Source organism: Coenobita brevimanus, chromosome 62 (genome assembly GCF_032717465.1).
Source record: "Coenobita brevimanus isolate Jiangsu-jjx chromosome 62, ASM3271746v2, whole genome shotgun sequence".
Classification (NCBI taxonomy): Eukaryota; Metazoa; Arthropoda; class Malacostraca; order Decapoda; family Coenobitidae; genus Coenobita; species Coenobita brevimanus.
Genome location: NC_137015.1, coordinates 18,440,071 through 18,459,593, shown reverse-complemented (window position 1 = coordinate 18,459,593; position 19,523 = coordinate 18,440,071).

Sequence of the window (19,523 nt, the reverse complement as noted above, 5' to 3'; positions counted from 1 at the left end):
AATAGATTGTTGTTGCAGACGAGAGAGAAATTGAGGAGATGGAAGGAGCACTTTGAGGATTTGTTGAATTTAGAGAGTGAGAGCAGTGCGAGTATAAGTGGCTGGGGAATGGCTGGGAGAAGAAGAGATGAGAGGAGGGAGGAAGAGATCAGTAGGGCGGAAGTAGTGGAAGTGATGAAGAAGATTAAGTTGGGAAAGACCCCAGGAATTGATGAAGTGTGTGGTGAAATGCTTAAGTATGGGGGTGAGATTGTTGTGGAGTGGATATGGAAGTTGTGTAGATTGGCTTGGGAAGAGGGAAGGGTTCCAGAGGACTGGAAATCAGGTATAATTGTTCCTTTATACGAAGGAAAAGGGGAGAGAGAAGTATGTGGTAACCATGGGGGTATTTGCCTTCTTAGTGTGACTGGTAAAATATACGGTAGGATACTCATTGATAGGGTTAGGCATATAGCAGAGGAGCTAGTTGGAGAAGAACAAGGGGGATTTAGGAAGGGAAAAGGGTGTGTAGATCAGATATTTGTTCTAAGATGTTTAGTGGAGAAGTATCTAGAGAAGGGAGTGAAAGTGTATGCTGCCTTCATGGACTTGGAGAAAGCTTATGACAGAATTGATAGGGAAGGTATGTGGAAGGTATTAAGAATATACGGAGTGGAGGGGATTTTGTTGAGTGCTGTGAAGAGTATGTATGAGGGAGCTAGGGCTACGGTGCGAATGGATGGTGAGCTGAGCGAGTTCTTTGATCTCAGTGTGGGACTGAAACACGGTTGTGTGATGTCTCCATGGCTGTTTAATATATATGGATGGGGTTGTAAAGGAGGTGCAGGGTAGGGCAGTGGATGTGGGGGTGGCTCTAATGAATGAGGGTGAGATTTGGAAGCTTCCGGTGTTGCTGTTTGCTGATGATACAGTATTGTTCAGTGAAGATGAATGGGAGTTGCAAGGTTTGGTGAATGAATTTGGGACTGTGTAGGAGGAGGAATCTGTAAGTTAATGTAAGCAAAAGTAAAGTTATGGTGTTTGAGGGGAATGAAGTCACAGAGTGTGCAGTGGGGTTGGATGGTGAGGATATGGAGAATGTGAGTGCATTCAAGTACTTGGGTAGTGTGATGAGTAAGGATGGAACTTTGGGGGATGAAGTGCGTGAAAGGGTACAGCAGGGAAGGAAGGTTGTTGGTATACTGAAAGCAGTGATGAGAAATAGGGAGGTGAGTATGGAAGTTAAGAAGTCACTGCATGATAGTATTGTGATCCCTACCCTGACGTATGGAAGCGAGGCGTGGACCTTGCAAGAGGGGAACAAGTCAAGAGTGAGAGCAGTGGAAATGAGTTACTTGAGAGGAGCATGTGGAGTGACGTGGAGGGACAGGTTGACGAATGAAGAAGTGAAGGAACGTTGTGGGGTGGATGTGGATGAGGTTGAGAAGATTAGGAGAAATACACTGAGGTGGTTTGGACATATGAAGAGAATGGAGAATGAAAGACTGACTAAGAGGGTGTATGTAGGTGAGGTGGAGGGAGGGAGAGGGAGGGGTAGACCGAGGATGAGGTGGAGGGATGGAGTTGAGAGGTATATGAGGGAGGGGGGGGATGAGCTGGGGGAAGGGTAGTCAAATGTTGGGTGACAGAGAGATTTGGAAGCGTTTTGTTTGCGGCCACCCTTTGCGGGATCAGGGCGTCGGGCTATAGGAAAATAGATAGATAGACGTCAGTATTTTATGGAAACTACATTTTATCATTTTGGTTGAATTTTACCGCCGGACTCATATGCTTACTTAAAAAAAAAAAAAAAAGTTTTTCTTAGTATATTTGAGATTTTGAAGTTTTTTGAAGTATATCGATTCCTCGTATAAATTCAGTGTCTCCAAATAGTCCGCATATACACTGTATTTTCATCCACATTGAAATGACAAAACAGGAAACTCTCCTGCAAGACATATAACAGAGAGTGAGGTTCAGTGCCCTTTTGCAAAGGTCAAACTACACAAAACCGTCGAGCTTTAGACTTCCTTCGATGCTGCATTCCAGGCTCGTCCATGTACAGCATCCAACAATGGGCCTAATCCGCGAGCATTGATTAATTCCAGAAGCCTTGGTAGCGATGCTCCATTGCACTGATAACTTGATGGAAGTGTTCTCCCTGTTCATCAGACTTCAAGGTGCGAATGGAGAAAATGAACTTTCAGCGACATCCAACACCCTATTATAGCAGTAAATGAACTGGGAAGTCTCACAACACCATCTTCACAATCAGGTGACCTCTTGTTTTCCAGGAAATTTTCACATATCCACTTGAATGAGGTCCAGGCAGCCAGTGCCACATCGGCCAGATAGGTGCTGAAGTTGTAGTCTCCCAGAAGTTCCTTTATCTGTTGGCCGATGCATATTCATTCTTTCAGTTTAGCTTCAGTGATGCCTGTGAATTTGTTTGTGACATATCCGAATGCTTGGGTTTTTTCTTCCCATAGTATCATCACGACCTATTTAATTAAGCCGAGCATTATATGAAGTGGATGAAGAAGAATGTCTCCGGGAGCAACCATGGGCTCATGCGCGATGTTCGAAGTTCCTGGCTCATATGTTTGTCTAGGTGGCAACGTTGACTGCATGTAGTGCTTGGAAGTTGCACGGCTATTCTAGAGGCATAAGAAACAACAGTGTTTTGTGAAGCCTGATTGCAGTCCCATCAGCAAACCGATCACTGTCAAGTCTTCACACAACTTCCATTTGTATTCTTCATATTTTATGGCATCTAAAAGGGCTGCAATGTTTTCATAGCACTTTCATGTGCACTGAATGTCCTAAAGGCACAGAAGGTTTCATAGTCCCATTGTGCAGCAATACCACCTTCAAGCTTCTTCTTCGATGAATCAATGAATAAACGCCATTGAGAAGGTTCATGCTTCTGTGAAAGGCAGCTGAACAATCCATCAATGTCCTTGCAAAAACATAGTGGTCTATCAACAGAAAAATATGAAGAAAGATCTGCATTTCGTTTTCTGAAGTATGTTATTTGAACATCTGTTGAGTAGACATTTTTCTTTCAAACGAGATGACAGAAGATCAGCCTTGTCCTTCGGTAGTCCCAGATCTTGAAGTAAGTCATTCAACTCTCCTTGAGAGAACTGTTCTGGTGTGTCTTCACTGTCGGCTAAAAACTCTGCATCCTTAGCTGCTTCATCTGACTCAGTTTGGGATACATTTTCGTCCTCATCGTCGTTACTGGCGATACCATTTTCTGGTGGTGCACTGGTCTTAGGGCGGATTCCAAACTGGGGTAAGCAATCTTGTGCTCGTCCTTAACAGAAAACCCGGATATGTTGACCTTGCAGAAGTAACGATCTGTAGCATGATCTTTCAACACCCTCCATATCATAGGAACGGCGAATGGCATTGCTTTTTTTTCTTTTTCTGCCAATCTCTTAATCCATTCGAACAAGCTGTACAAATTACATGTGGTGCCCATTTTCTGTCTAGATCTGCAAGAGCACAGCAGAAGTACAGATGATAGACCTTCTTGATATCGCTCATGATGTTGCGTCGCTGTCCCTTGGGGGTGAACGAACCACAGACAGCAAAAACAATCGGGGCTATTTTTGCATTGCCTTGACATTTCAACTGATACAATAAATAAAAATAGCTACAAAAAAGCATAAGTAGTGCTAAGAACAGGAATATATGTGAATATTGTTTTATACAGTTTTAACATAAAGGTTCATTATTCATCATAAAAACTAGATGTGGTAGGAAAAAAAATTATGGGATTTTTGGAACCATCACCTAAAACTGTATTAAGAGCACCACAAAACTTTCATTATGATTTTTTACTGTTGACCTGTGATATTCTTATGTCATATACATATTTAGACTCAATTATGGGGAAAGTTAGATATTTACTCAGCAAAGTACTGTCACTCATTATGTTAGCAATCATTGCATTTGCATCATGAATCAACTGTACACTTCAGCTTCAAGTGATATATCTTAAGAGGCACTCCATTAGCATTAAAAAAAAAAAGGTCAAATTCATTTACTGAGTTTTCAGTACCAAGATTGTTACAAGGATATTGTTGGACTCAAGGCAGCTTACTGGCTAGCCATCAAATGTGAAAACTACAGCACTGAGCTGGCTAACACACAAACATCGAGACCGCTGCTGTTCCAAAAATCTATTGAGAACTTACACAGGCAATCTGAAATTAACTTGCAAGCACAATTTATCATCATAGTGCAAAATGTTAAGCACCACGTCCCCACCTCACCACCACAGAAGTTTTGTTTACTCGTTGTCGTTGACAGAAACGGTTATTCTTGTAAAATTTTCTGATCAGCCCTGTATTTCTCATATATTTCAGCCTACCAACGAAAAGTTTTTTCTTGAATTATTCAGTATTTTTTTTTACTAGAAAACCGGCTATGGTATACATGAATATTTAAATTTGTTACACGAAACTGGGATCTCTGGTGGCGTTTATCTTCCTGTCACATTCTAATACTATTTTCGCCTTAACATGACGAACGACTAGCGTGAACATATTTATTTATGGTATGAAAATCAGGAATGTCAGACGCTAATCTTCGGCAATACTGGCCCTTTAACTTCAGGGTTGATTTCTTTGCATCAGATTAGTGTGTCCTGTTCTGCTCGACAACTTGGAGGGCATACTGCAACTGTTCCTTGTTTCGATAATTTCCTGGCCTCATTGCTTCCTGTATTAGGGCGACACATCTTTCGGCATGGTCGTTGATCGTTGCAACAGAGTTCACAATCGCCTGAGCAGCCTTGAAGTTATCCCTTTCGTTCCATGAAACAGGGGACTTCGTCTAGGAATCCATGTGATATGCTCTATATTACAAAGACACTTCTGCTTTGCTTCTAGACGAAAGCAACAAGAGTTAATTGTTTCACATTCTCGAGGTCTAACACCTCTCGTTTTGGTGGGTCCTTCTCTCTTTCATTTTCTGTTGAACTACTTTGTGGTCATATCCACCTCTGGATCAAAAAGGCTAAGAAGGATCAGGTCTTCTGACGGTCTTCTGACAGGTACCATAAATGCCCTGCCTTTTTGTGCGATGTAGTTACCCCGATGATTTGCTGAGCATATGCATGAAGTTGCTGAAGGACATAGTCATTCTTAGCTGCACAGGAAGTCAGAGGAGCTTGGAACCAAGTCTTGATGCAAATCTTTGCAAGAAGGAGGTTAAGATATCGTACAATCCTTTTGCATGCCTTGCTGTCATGTGAAACTGAGACCTGAAAAGCCAAACTTTGAGGCTGTAAGTAGCTTTTGCCATCCACTGAGCATGGTGCATAGGTACAGGAGCTCTGAAATCTACCCCATGAAAAGGTGTGCTTCCAAGCTAGATCAGCATCAGTTCGAGCAGCTCGCGATAGTCTTCTCAGGGTTGTTGATGGCATAGCTGCTGTTCACAGAAGCCAGTTAAGTCATTACAGACATTGCCATGCTCAAATGCGGTGAAATCATCTGAGAAGGCATTCTGGAATCTTTCTTGGTCAGTGGATGGTCATTGTGCTTGGAACAGCTTAAGCACAAGATTTTCATCCGTTTTCTGCTTTGTTGAAGCAACAGCTTGTCAACTCCTCCCATTGAGCCAGGCTGTCCCTTCTTTCTCTGAGCTTCAAGGAAGGCTATATCCTCTTGATTATTAATAAGCTCCAAAGCTTTTGCATGTGCAGTGCCAAAAGTTCCTCGACCCTGAGTGAGAAAGTGGCTTCATTGGCTCTTTGTGTGTTAGTCCGTCGATTCTTGTTTTTCGTCGGTCCTTGTCATTCAAAGAAGAGTTTCTCCAGCTTCTTGATTGAGTCCTGTTTACGCTTGGTTGGGATCCTGGCCTTAGACCAGAAATCTTTAACTTGCTGGATGGCCTCAGTGGCTGCTGTTCAGATTTCTCTGAGAACATGATAACGGCACAGAAAGTGGCCAAGGACTTGCATCTCTGAAGAGAGTTTACTTCCTGTAACCCCTTCTATGGAGCTTGCTAGAAAATGGTGTGACCGTATTTCAATTATAGACACAATTTGTAAAAAGGCAAGAGGAGAGAGGTTAAATAATGCAGTACAATGCAGTATTAGTGTAGTATTTAGGTGTAAATTTATACAGAGTAAACACTGAACACAGTACAAAACACCTTCACACAATCACGCTATTTCGCATGCACGCGCACACACACACACACACACACACACACACACACACACACACACACACACACACACACACACACACACACACACACGCACAGAGAGAGAGAGAGAGAGAGAGAGAGAGAGAGAGAGACCTGTCACACAACACACCGAAGATCAGACTGTGAAGACCAGACTGTCACTGACATTCCACACAGTTGGGTACTTGCGAGATCCCATGCACCAGTAAACACGCGGCGTATTGATTGTGCCCCATGTTATGTCCGGTAATGGTCGAGACCCATACACCAGACTAACGGTGTGACTCGTCGAGTTTGGTGTAGTTACAAGTCCTTAAGCCACCTATAAATACAATTAGATTTCATCAAATGGAGGTGTGCAGGCCATGTAGCAAGGATAAGGGATTACCGATGGAGCAAGAGGCTGACTGACGGACACCAAGAGATTGTAAGCATAGCAGAAAAAGGCCAGACAGGAGGTGGAGTGATGAGATAGAGAAATTTGCAGGGAAAACATGGCAGAGATTGATTCAGTCAAAGAATTCGTGGAGAAGGTTGGGGGAGGCCTTTGTTCAACAGTGGACTTGTAATATATATATATATATATATATATATATATATATATATATATATATATATATATATATATATATATATATATGTATATGTATATATATATATATATATATATATATATATATATATATATATATATATATATATATATATATATTCATTTATTTATTTATTAATGTCATCATTAGCCACTGCAAGTCTATTGCTGAACAAAGGCCTCCGCCAACCTTTTCCACGAATTCCTTCACTAAGCCAATCTCTGACACTGTTTTGCCCGCAAACTTCTCACATTCATCTCTTCACCTACTGCGCACCCTTTGTCAGCAACGCTTATAATTTCCTGGAGTCCATTCAGTCAGCCTCTTGCTCCACCGGTTATCTTATTCTTGCAACATGACTTGTCCACTTCCTTTTCTTTTCTTTTATAACTTCTATAGTGTCTTTGACTTTAATCTCCTCTCTCACCCACGTTAATCTTTTCCTGTCTCTTAAAAATATTTTAAACATTGACCTTTCCATCACTATTTGAGAACGGATTAGTTGACTTTTCGTCTATATTGTCAGTTTCCAGGATGCACAACCGTACATCATAGCTGGGATTATACATTCGTTATGTACTTCTCGTTTAAATACATATTGACAACTTACTTTTCATGATGTCTGTACTTTTACCGAATGCTTTCCATCCAACTGTAATGCGTCTTTTTATTCCGTTATCATGTATGCATTTGCTCAGAGTAATTGTACTCCTCAACTTCTTCAAGAAATCTGAGGTGTATTTGGATTAAACAATTAGTTTTATTCCGGTTCAGTTTTAGCCTTACTTTAGGACGTTCTGTATTGAGGTCATTTAACACATCTTGCAAAGTCTCTGCTGTTTCAGAGATTAGGAGAATGTCGACTGCAAATCTTAAAATAACTAAAGTTTTCTCCATCTGTGTTTATTCTTTTGTTTGTAGTTTTATGTATTTGTTTTCAAGGTATGCTGCAATTAATTTTCGTGAAATTGTATCACCTTGATGCACGCTATTTTCAGTCTTAATTTCTCCTGAATCTTCATGTAACATAAATGCAGATATTCTTTGTATATGTTTTCGAGAAGATTTACTATGTTCTCACTTCTTGTTCCACAATGAATTTATAATTGCTATTTACTCCACTGAGTTGAAAGCCTTTCTCTTAATCGACAAAACATAAGCCCAGTGGTTTATTATATTCTGTAGTTTTCTCAGTTAGTTGATTTATTGTATGTACAGTCACTCATAAATGTTCGTGGAGGTTCATGTGTGTGTGGGCCTGTGCAGCCCCCAGCCCTTTGTGGACGGCGAGTCTGCATAATGCCTTGACAAATCACACACCAATACACACGGCAGGACTGCGATGTTGATGTAATAAAGTAAGAAAGGGTTATGTTTGTCAGTCATGTGTTACCGGTAGTCATAATCAGTTACATATTCAGTGTTGTATATGATCACCCTTCAATGTCTTAGTTTTCAGTAAGGAAGTCGGTAGTGACGACGGTAGTGCAGGTCGAGATGCATTCAGATCGATTCGGAAATTTGCTTCGTATCCACATGAATAATGTTGTAAACCATTAAGAGCTAAACACACACAACATCAACCATTAACGTTGTTTAGCATATCGTCGTCATATATCTCTCGCAATATCCAATGAAAACCAAATCTGAAAAATAGGAAATAAAATATTTTAAGTAGACCAAGACTCGAAACAATGAGCAGTGAAGCATTCTGATTTGGCCAAAATCGTAATGGAGCAGCCGCGAGTGTAAGGCAACACTGCTGATGGAGATATGTTAAACAACACTAATGTTAGATACTGTGTGCGTTAAGCTGTTACTGGTTTTCAACATTATTCATGTGCATACAAAGCAAATTCTCGAAACGATTCGAATGCATCTCGACCTGCACTACCATCGTCGCTGCTTACTTTCTTATTGAAAACTTAGACATTGAATTGGCTCTAACCTTCATATCACATAACATTGAATATGTAATTGATTAACGTGTAATAGGCGTCCACACTGAAAGTGTGGAACATGCTCAAGCGAGTGAGCGAGCAACTCAGGCAGTGCTGAATATTGCCTCATGTGGCTCATCATCTTCCTCTGATTTCCTGACCTGAAAATGCTAAAAAGAACTTATCAAAATTCACCAAAAATATTCCCTCGCACTTCCTAAAACCAATACTCCTCTTGTATTAATTTTAGGTTTAGGGTTTGGGACCTAGCAAGTTAATAATGACTTTGCTTTTTTCCCACTCACAAAAATTACTTTCACCAAATCTCTCGGTTCGCTCCGATTCGAACCAGAAATCAGAAATTCAGACTTTCTTTTGTCGATCAAGGTGTTAGTTTGACTCTGATTCGGTCAAATAAAAAAAAGAAACCCAAACAGAAGGTATTATTTGTTTTAAAAAGGCAAAACCTGGTTGTTCTCAGCAGTCATCGGAAAATACTACACAACCTTAGACTGTTATATCTTGCACTGCCGGTGTTATGCTAATCTGCCTTATAAAAAATCGTTTCCTTGATTTACGGAAAAACTACTAGGAATTACGGGTTGTCTGTGAAATTAAAATAATTGAGTTTTTTTTTTTTTTTTTTTTTTTTTTTTTTTTTTTTGCGATTTCCAAATTGGTGTCTCTTTCTTATAACTTCAAAATTGGCTGAGATATACAAAAACGTTCGCTACTGTACTACAGCGTTTTCCTCCCGACCCCTGCCCTCGTTTCTTGCTGATACGATAAATATTTCTCTCTGGTACATATGTCGGGAGTCCAAACTGTGACTAAATTTGTTGTTCGAGCGAACGAAGCGAGCGAGAACAATGACTACTGATAAAACATGATTGACAAACATAATGTCGTGTGTATGGGTCTGTGCGTTGTCACTTCATTATACAGACTCGCCGTCCAGAAAGGGGTAGGGACTGCACACACACACACACACACACACACACACACACACACACACACACACACACACACACACACACACACGGACCCCCGCAAACTTTTATGAATGGCTGTAACCTTGACAGAAAACAAAAAAAAAGTATCGGCACCCCGAGGTCGGAAGAGATGTGAAATGCTCCGTCTCTGGTTCAATCGGTAGTGCTGGCATGCCTGTTTAATTCACAAAAATGGTTGATTTGCCATGTAGTACAATGTTACTATGACGAATCGATCTATTGCCAGACGCCTTAATCCCGTAAGGGGTGGCCACAAACAAATCACCTCCTTGTCGCCCTGTCCCCCGCCATTTCATTACCCTGCTCCCAGTTCACACGTCTCATATACCTCTCCACTCCATCCCTCCATCTTATCCTTGCCCTCCCCCTCCCTCTCCCCCCTTCCACCTTACTCACATACACTCTTCTCGTCAGTCTCTCGCTCTTCTTCCTCTCCACATGACCAAACAACCTCAGTGTGTTTCTCCTAACGCTTCCTGTCACATCCACATACACAGCACAACGCTCTTTCACTTCCTCATTTGTCAGTCTGTCTCTCCATATGATACCACATGCTCCTCTCTAATAACTCATTTCGCTGCTCTCACTCTTGACTTATTCTCTCCAACAAGGTCCAAGCTTCACATCCATACGTTAGAGGTGGTATCTCAATACTCTCATGCTGTAACTTTTTTTCACTTCCATACTCAATTCCTTGTTTATCACTGCTTTCAAAGAATAAAGATAACCACACAAATGAAGGATAGAAAGCGACATAAGAGTGGGTTTCAAAACTTTATTAATGAAAAGATAATAATGGAATTTGTTCTGACATAATTTGGTACCAGAATGGAATACAGCAAACCCTGTGGTCTGGACCTCATTATATGAAACATACTGGGGTTCGGCAAGCAAAATCAATGTCGCTGATAAATGTTATAGTAGCGTGGCGGTCGGATTGGAGACATCACAGGGAAAACGTAGTTAAATTATCACCCTTGATGAAGAAGGGCGAAGTAATGGGAAGATCGCCAGGCGGCTTGTGATATCGAAGCATAGTGTGGCCCAGTGGACTGGGCGATATGAAGAGGCTGGCAACACGTTGGACAAACCACGTAGCGGCCAGCTACGCTGCACAACACCTGAGCAGGATATAGGGATATCAAATGCCATCAGTAATGATGCTTTTACCTCAGACCCCATCACGTGGAACACCTTTGATCTGGCATGCTCTGCACAGACTGTTCGAAACAGGCACCATGGCAATGGGTTTGTACCAGCAAAAAAAAAAACAGAGCTGGGTAAGGTGAACATGGAACAAAGCATGGAGTATGCTTTAGCGTATGTCGACAAGCCAACTAGTTTCTGGGAACATGTTGTCTTCTGTGATGGAAAAACATACTGCAGTGATGATATGGCTACTTCGGCAGTTTGGTGGCCATAAAATAAAAGGCAGTGAATTGTAAGAAATGTGTCATAATTATAATAACTTTTAACGTGTGTACGTGTGACAACCTGTCATCGGGGTTTTAATATTACATTTAGGAATATCCACTTTTAGGTTATCTTTATTTGACGGGAAATGAAATATTGAAATTAACCTTTTATACATAGGCAACACTTTAACAGCATTTTCCTATAAGGCTGAGGATTGTATAAATCAGCAGGCATATATTCATAATGACTGCAATTTCTTTTTAAATTAATAACAGAACAGAGGAAGAAAAAAAATGAATAGAAAAAAAAATACACCAGATTACAGGTGTTCTCCATTCATAAAAAATCTTTATCAGCTGGACTTGAACAGCTGTAGGTTGAAGTTCAGGAGGAAATAAGTCTGGGAAAGGGACTTCCAAAGAGATGCAGTTCGGAGAATAAAATAATTCCAATAGGCAGAAGTTCTACAGTATGGCTGTCTGACATTTCAGTCACGAGCGCATTAACCAGATGCCCGTGTAGCGCGGGGGAAAGCATGGAGAGGTGGCACACTGGATGCAACTTCGTCTAAGCATGTGCCATAAAAGTATCTGTAAAATAGTGCAAGGGAGGCAACATTCCTTCTTACCTGTAGTGGAGGTAGTTTATTTTTAAGAACAGGGTTATTAATTCTAATGGCTTTGTTCTGATTTTTGTCTACTTGTTTTAGTGCAACCTCCCCCCATCCATTCCGCAAGGGTGAGCAATATTCCAGCTGAGTGCGCAAATGACTTATAAATTATAGCCAACTGCTCGTCAGTGAAGAAGTTAGGGACTCTGTACAATAATCCATGTTTCTTGGGGTTGTTTAGGCAAGTGATCTGACATGAGAGGTCCAGCTGAGGGCATGATCAAGTGAAACACCGAGAATATCAATACTTTTAGAAACAGGATTATTAGTAGCACTGAAGGTAATATAGGGATATGACAATATCTGTCTATTAGTACATTGTATATAATTGGTTTTACTGGCATTAAATGAGACAAGGTTATTTTGTCCCCATTCAGTGATCTTAGATAAGTCTTTATATATGGAGATGGCTGTGTTATGAGTTAGAGATATTAAGCTTTGAGGGTAGGTGTTTAAGTGTGAATGAACTGCGGAGTGTTGTCATCTGTATATGAATGAATGGGACTATGGGTGACAGATAACAGATCATTAATATGAATTAGGAATAGTTTCGAGTCAGAACTGATACTTGTGGCACGCCAGCATTAACTGAGTGGAAATGGGAATATACATCATCTACCTTTATCTTTCTGTCACTGAGATCTGAGGAAACCAGAAGAACAAAAAACGTTAGTCCATAGCAAGGAAGTTTGGACAGAAGCAACGGCGCCACACTGTCAAATGTTTTAGAAATATCAAGTTCTACTGCGTAAGTTTTTCCATGTTGGTCAAATGATTCATGGATGGTATGAGTCATGAGATGGAGTATATCAATGGTGGATCTTTCGTAGCGAAAACCATACTATCTATTACTAATAAAGATGTTGGATGCAATATATTTAAAGTAATCCCTCATTTATCCAGACATAATAAAGCCAAAGGCATGTCTGAGTAGTGGCAACATCCGGATAATGAACACCATTCCCATACTATACCCAGACCCTACCTATATCCACCTCCAACCTATTTCTAACCATTTTGTACACTATCTGTGCCTAATTTGGTTGTGTTTTCCGGCTATTCTGCCATATTTAGACATCAAAACACACATAGGAATATCCAAAGTAATAATAAACACCAAGAAAACCATGCAGAAAAACCACTGAAAACCAAAAACACTCTACATATACACTACAGTATGTACAGTACCCCTCCTTATTTTGGCAGTTTTCAGGTCATTCTGCCATATTTTGACATCAAAACATACATAGGATTATCCAAAATAATTACAACACCAAGGAAACTCTGCAAAAAAAAAAAAAATGGAAACCAAAAAAATACCCTACCAAAACACTATTGTATGTAGCCTACAGCACCACTCCTTTTTTGGCAGTGTTTTCCGGTCATTCTGCCATATTTTGACATCAAAACATACATAGGAGTTTCCAAAATAATTTTCAACATCAAGAAAGCCAAGCAAAAAAAAAAAAAAACATTAAAAAGAAAAGTACACCCTACCTAAGCACTACTGTATGTATAGTACCCCTCCTATTTTTGGCACTGTTTTCATGTCATTCTGCCATATTATGAACATGAAAACATATAGCCTATAGGATTATCCTAAATAAATTTTAACACCATGCAAACTATGCAAGAAACCTATAGTTACGTGCAGAAAAACATTCAGTTGGGGTACTTACCACCCAGTGCTCCGCAGACAGGCTTCTTAACCCGCACACCTCCAGCAAATGAAGAGTTCTCCCATGTGGTCTAATGGCAACCATTTGCGCCTAGCAAATGTCCCATAACTCCTCCTCCTCCTCCTCCTGAACCTGCTGGAGCTGGGCAATGAGCGGTGACGTACAGTACGGTGATGGTGGCCAACCAACCTCAGGAGACTCCAAAGACAACCGCAAACTTACGTCCAACGAAGACTCAATGGCTGTTGATGTGCTCTGTTGCGGGTCTGATGGTGAAAGTAGGAAACTAGGTGGTGGTGATGGTGGTAGTGAGAATGGGCTGGCACTCATAGGGGTCGCAGGCTTTAAGAAGGAGTCGATCCTGGACTGACGATAGGACCGACGATTCTGCTGGAGGATGACGGTGTCCTGGACTCACTGCAGCTTCATTGCCAGGTGGAGCGGCAACAACTCGCTCTCACAGAGCGGGTGCTCGACATACTCCAGCACCCCCTCCAGATAACCACAGAGGATGCTGAGATGAGAGACTGAAGGAGTTGTGGAGGGCTGCAAGTAAGGGTCCTCATCATCATCCTTATCGGTCCCTCTGTTCCTTCCCGTGCCTGCTGAGGAAGCAGCAGCGATTTCCTCATCAGATGTGGTCTGATAATCAGGATTGCCTCCATCATCATCCAGCCAATCCCTCACGTCGTCGACGTCCACCTTCTCTCCTGCTGTTCGAAGGTGTCTTTGGAAATCATCCACGTCAAATCCCTCAAAGTCGTGTTCAGTTTCGATTCCCTGCAGGAGGCAAGACCAACCACTTTTTAGGGTTTCTGCGGAAACTTCCTTCCATACGTTCACCCAGTTGAACACTGCAGACTTCATGTCATAACATCAAAGATTCTGCAAGGTCTGCTCCCTATGTGTGCCCTCGACCGCGTCCTCGTCCTCCAGCACCATCATCACCTCTTTCAGGAACCTCCGGCGGTACAGTCTCTTCACAGCCACGAACACCCTGGTCCATTGGTTGAATCAGAGCAGTTGTATTAGGTGGCAGATAAATGCACCTAATCCACCTGTCCCCCACTGCTGGGGGTCACCTTGACGTGGCAGCGGGGCTTGAAGCGTGGTTGGCTGTGCCACCTATTTTGGAGGCTGCCTACCTTTGTAGGGTTCAGCATTTGTCGAAAACGTGGACCAAGCACCCCCTGCATCACTAGTGGAGGAGGCCTGCTGGTGATGTTAGTCCCTGCCTATTTGCCATCTAGGGCGGGACTGTTGCCTCCCCATGTGTTTGCCATGCGTGGTGTCCCGTAATACTGGGAGACGGGAGTCCTGGAGGTTGAGCGATGCTGCGCGATGCGCCCTGCAGCTAGCAATATACCTCTTTGGTCCCTTATTCTGGCTAGACGGGTGTCCTGGTTGGGCCTGACCAGGTCAATCGGCTGGTCATGCATTAGCTAGGTTCAAGTGGGCACTGGGAGACATGATGGCTCCTATCATCCTGGAGTCACCCTTGCCCAGGTCCCCCAGTGGTTACCTGCGTATACTCTCCTGCTACCTCTGGGGTCGTCAGTGGTGTTATCCCTGGCTTTTGACCTCCCCTTGTTGGGCTCCATGGTGGGTGGAGGGGTGGGGGAATGAAGTTTATGTTGTTAAATGAATGGCTTCTCTAGCTAATAACAAAACTCATGTTGAAGATGCAGCATCCATCCCCGATCACTCATCCGATTCCACCTCACTTATTGCCACTCAGGAACCTTTCCAGGCCCCTGGCGGTTATCCTCCTCTGCCCCAGTGTTCTGCTGGATCAGGGAGGCAGTCACATCCGGTTGATGGGGCTCTGGGGCTAGGCCTAAAAGAGTCTGAGCCTGAGACCTTTGTAAAGTATATTGTTTTGAAATCTTCTGCTGGTCAGAAAGTCTTGGACATTGATATTTTTCATCTCCACCGAGCCATAGTGTCTGCATGTGGGAAGGAACCAAAAATCTCAATGCAGGGGGATGGAAGCATCCTGGTTGAGGTATCTTCCCCAGAAGAGAGCTCCTGCCTAATGGCTCTGACATCTGTGTCTGGTTCTGATGTCTGCTGTATCCCACATGCTACATTTAACAGGTGTAATGGAGTCATTTTTTCACGTGACCTACTCTGATATTCAGAGGCACGGCTGTTAGAGGAATTGCAATAATCTGGGGTGGTTAAAGTTGAGCGTCTTCAAAAAAAAAATAGATGGGGTCCTGACCCCTACTCCTACCTTGTTCCTGACCTTTGATAGGTTAACTTTGCCTGGGTCAGTGAAACTCGCTTGGCTGTCACTTCCAGTGAAGCCGTATGTGTCAACCCCAAAGCGATGTTTCCACTGTCAGGGTTATGGCCATGTTAACCACTTTTGCCGCAGAGCACAGGCTGGCCTTCATGGTGTATGTTTCCTGTGGCGGACCAAGCCATACCAATGACTGTCCAGGCCTCCTTAAATGCTATCATTGTGGGGGGTCCTCATGCTGTGAATTCTAAACACTGCCCTCGCTACTGCCTGGAAAAGGAGATTTTGTCTATTCGAACAACTGAGAGGGTTTCATTTCCTGAAGCAAAAGGGAGAGCCCAGACACTCTTCTTTCAGCCAGGGGCTACTTATGCTTCTGTCCTTTCTAGAACACCAGTGCGTCGCCCTGTATCTCAAAGGCAGCCTCGGCCCATTCCAGTACCCACTCCTTCAACTCATGATATGCAGAATGCTGTCCCCATGGTTAGTAATGTTGATGGGAATGATGCTTGCCCAACCAATACTCCAACTGTTTCCACCCCCATTGCAGTGGCTGATGACTTGCACACTTCTGTGGTGCTGGCAGATGTCCACGTTGATCAGACTCCTTCTCCTGTCATAGCCAGTATGCCCGAGGCTCCATCTGTCCCTGGCAAACGTCATCATTGTTCATCAGTGTCCTCTGAACGTGAAGACTGGCCACCTAAGGTCTCTGTTGTTGACCCTTCTGTCATAACCTCTCCTGCTCCCTGTGTCCAGCAGGCTGAGGGATCTAACCATGTGCCAGCTGAAGTTGATGGTTCAGCTCTAGTCCGGTCCCCACCTGGGGAGGTTGTTGGACAGCTCATTGGTGCTTCAGGTCTGAAGAATAGGATGGCTTCCTCAAAAGATTCGAGTCCCGTGGACTCCACTTCCACTTCTAGGGTGTCTGATGAGGGCACTGGCCATCCTACATCTCTAAAGGCGGCCCCCAAGCCGCCTTCCAAACAAACTGGTATCCCCACTCCAAGGAGGAGTGTTGTAAAACTTACTTCCTCATCCTCACGTTTGCCTTCGGATGTTAGACAGAGGGTGTGGGTTTCTGGTGCTGGGCAGGCTCCTGTGACGGGCCTTCATAAGCATCAATCCAAACCCGCTCGCTTGTCAGGTGTAGTACAGTCTCACACTTAATCATCATCCCTCTATTATGGGTTCCATTATCCAGTGGAATTGTCGGGGTTTACGTGCCAACTATGAGGAATTGAGCCATCTTGTTTCTCAATTTCCTCTTCTGTGCATGTGCATCCAGGAGATACTGTTCCTTCCGGTCCTTCTGGTTACCATGCCTTTTATTCTGATCCTGTGCCGGGCCAAGGTCATCATGAAGGTGCTGCTATCTTCCTTTCCAAGGATATTCTATACAGTCATCTGGACATCTCCAATCCCCTGCAGGCTGTTGCTGTCCGGATGTTTTTACATCAACAGTATACAGTTTGCAGTCTTTATCTTCCTCCTAGTGCTACTGTTGAAAGGGCGGATCTGGAATGCCTTATTCATGACCTTCCTTCTCCATTTCTGTTACTAGGAGATATGAATGGTCACCATCTGCTATGAAGAAACAGTAAGGCCAACCCTCGGGGTATAATGCTGGCCTCTTTAGTGGAACATGTGGAGTTAGGCATTTTCAATACCAATAAAATTACTTATTTCCATAGTCAGACTGAAACTTTTACTGCCATTGATTTGTCATTATGCTCAGCTGATGCTGTTTTAGATTTTACCTGCGATGTGTTGTCAGACCTATATGGCAGCGGCCATTTTCCGTTACTTTTAACCGCTAGTGCTGGTGGACCTCAACCACGTCTTCCTCGCTGGCTTCTGGATAAGGCTGACTGGCCACGTTTCAGGGAATTGAGTTCCATTTCACTTTCTGTCAACGAGTTTGGCTGTCTTACTGAGGCTGTGTCATATTTCAATACCGTGTTGCACTCAGCAGCCCTGTTATCTATTCCAAAAACGAAGGGTCAGTTTCCTAAACGTCCGGTTCCTTGGTGGAACTCTGAGTGCAGTTCTGCAGTGAGAGCCAAATGAGTCGCCTTCTCTCGACTTTGACGTCACTGTGGTGGCGTATCAGTGGGCACGAGCTCATATGAGGCGGTTTTTAAGGAGGCCAGGTGTTCATCCTGGAAGGGTTATGTTTCCTCCATCAATTCGAGGACTTCCATCACCCAGGTGTGGAACCGGGTAAGGAAAATTTCAGGAAAATTTACTGTTCCCTCCCCTCCTGTTTTATCTGCAGCAGGTGCAACTGTGGCTGATCAATTTGCTGTTGCAGAGTTGCTTGCTGATTATTTTGCCAGTGTGTCAAAGAAGGATGCAGATACGTCTTCGGCTTGCCACCGTCGGCGCCTAGAGTCTCGTGGTGTCAGTTTTGCCTCTGCTGGAGGGGAGGCTTACAATGTTCCATTTTCATTTTCTGAACTCCAGGTGGCTCTGTCGCAGTGCCATGATTCCTCTCCTGGTTATGATGATATTCCTTATACCTTTTTATGCCACCTGTCTGATGAGTCCCTGTTGTTTTTGCTTTCACTGTTTAATAAGATCTGGTGTTCTGGGGAGTTTCCAGCTTGTTGGGGTGTTGCTGTACTTATCCCCATCCCCAAACCAGGTAAGGACCACCTACAGGTGACGAATTATCAGCCTGTTTCTTTGACGTCTTGTATATGTAAAGTTTTGGAAAAGATGGTCAATGTTAGGGTTATGTGGTATTTAGAGAGAGGTGACTTCTTATCCCTAGCCCAGTATGGTTTTCGAAAAATGCGGTCTACCTATGATGCACTACTGTCCTTGGAATCTTCTGTCACTGAGGCTTTCTCCACTAATCAACACCAGGTCACGGTCTTCTTCGATCTGGAGAAGGCATATGACACTGCCTGGCATCATGGTATTTTACTCTTTCTTCATGAGTTTGGTCTTCGTGGATGCTTGCCTATTTTTATTCAAAGTTTTTATCTAACCGAATAGTTGGCACATAAACCCCGATAATTCCACTGCATAATGGAACCCATAATAGAGGGATGATGATTAAGGGTCTGAGTGGGAGGAGTGCTTTCTACTGCCCGAGCACTAGAAGATGGAGTACCACAGGGGAGTATCCTTAGTGTTACTCTGTTTGCTGTAGCCATTAACAGTGTCATTAGTGTTCTTCCTGACGGTGTACGAGGATCACTGTATGTCAATGACCTCTCGATTTCCTTCACTGCGTTTAGAATGTCTCTGATAGAAAGGAAGTTGCAGCTGGCTCTCAATCGAATTTCTGACTGGGCGGAAACTCGTGGTTTCCATTTTTCTTTTACAAAGACAGTGGCTATGCATTTTTGTCATCTTCGAAGGGTTCAACCTTACCCTGACTTGTATCTCTATGGTAGGAGAATATCCTGTGTGGAAGAGACGGGTCTTCTGTTTGATAGACGACTAACCTGGGTTCCTCATATTCGTTCTGTTAAGCCGGCTTGTCTTAAAGCTTTGAGTCTTTTGATGGTTTTAGCTCATACCTCTTGGGGTGCTGACCATCAGACCCTCCTCCTCTTGCATAGGTCTCTTATACTTCCTAAACTTGAATATGGGTGTGAGGTCTACTCCTCTGCAACAGATGCCCGTCTCCAGTTGTTAAATTCTGTGCATCATGCTGGTGTGCATCTGGCAACCGAGGCATTCAGATCATCCCCAATTCCAAGTTTGTTGGTGGATGCTGGTGTACTCCCCTTGGATTTGCGATGCCAGTTGCTAATGATGAGGTGTT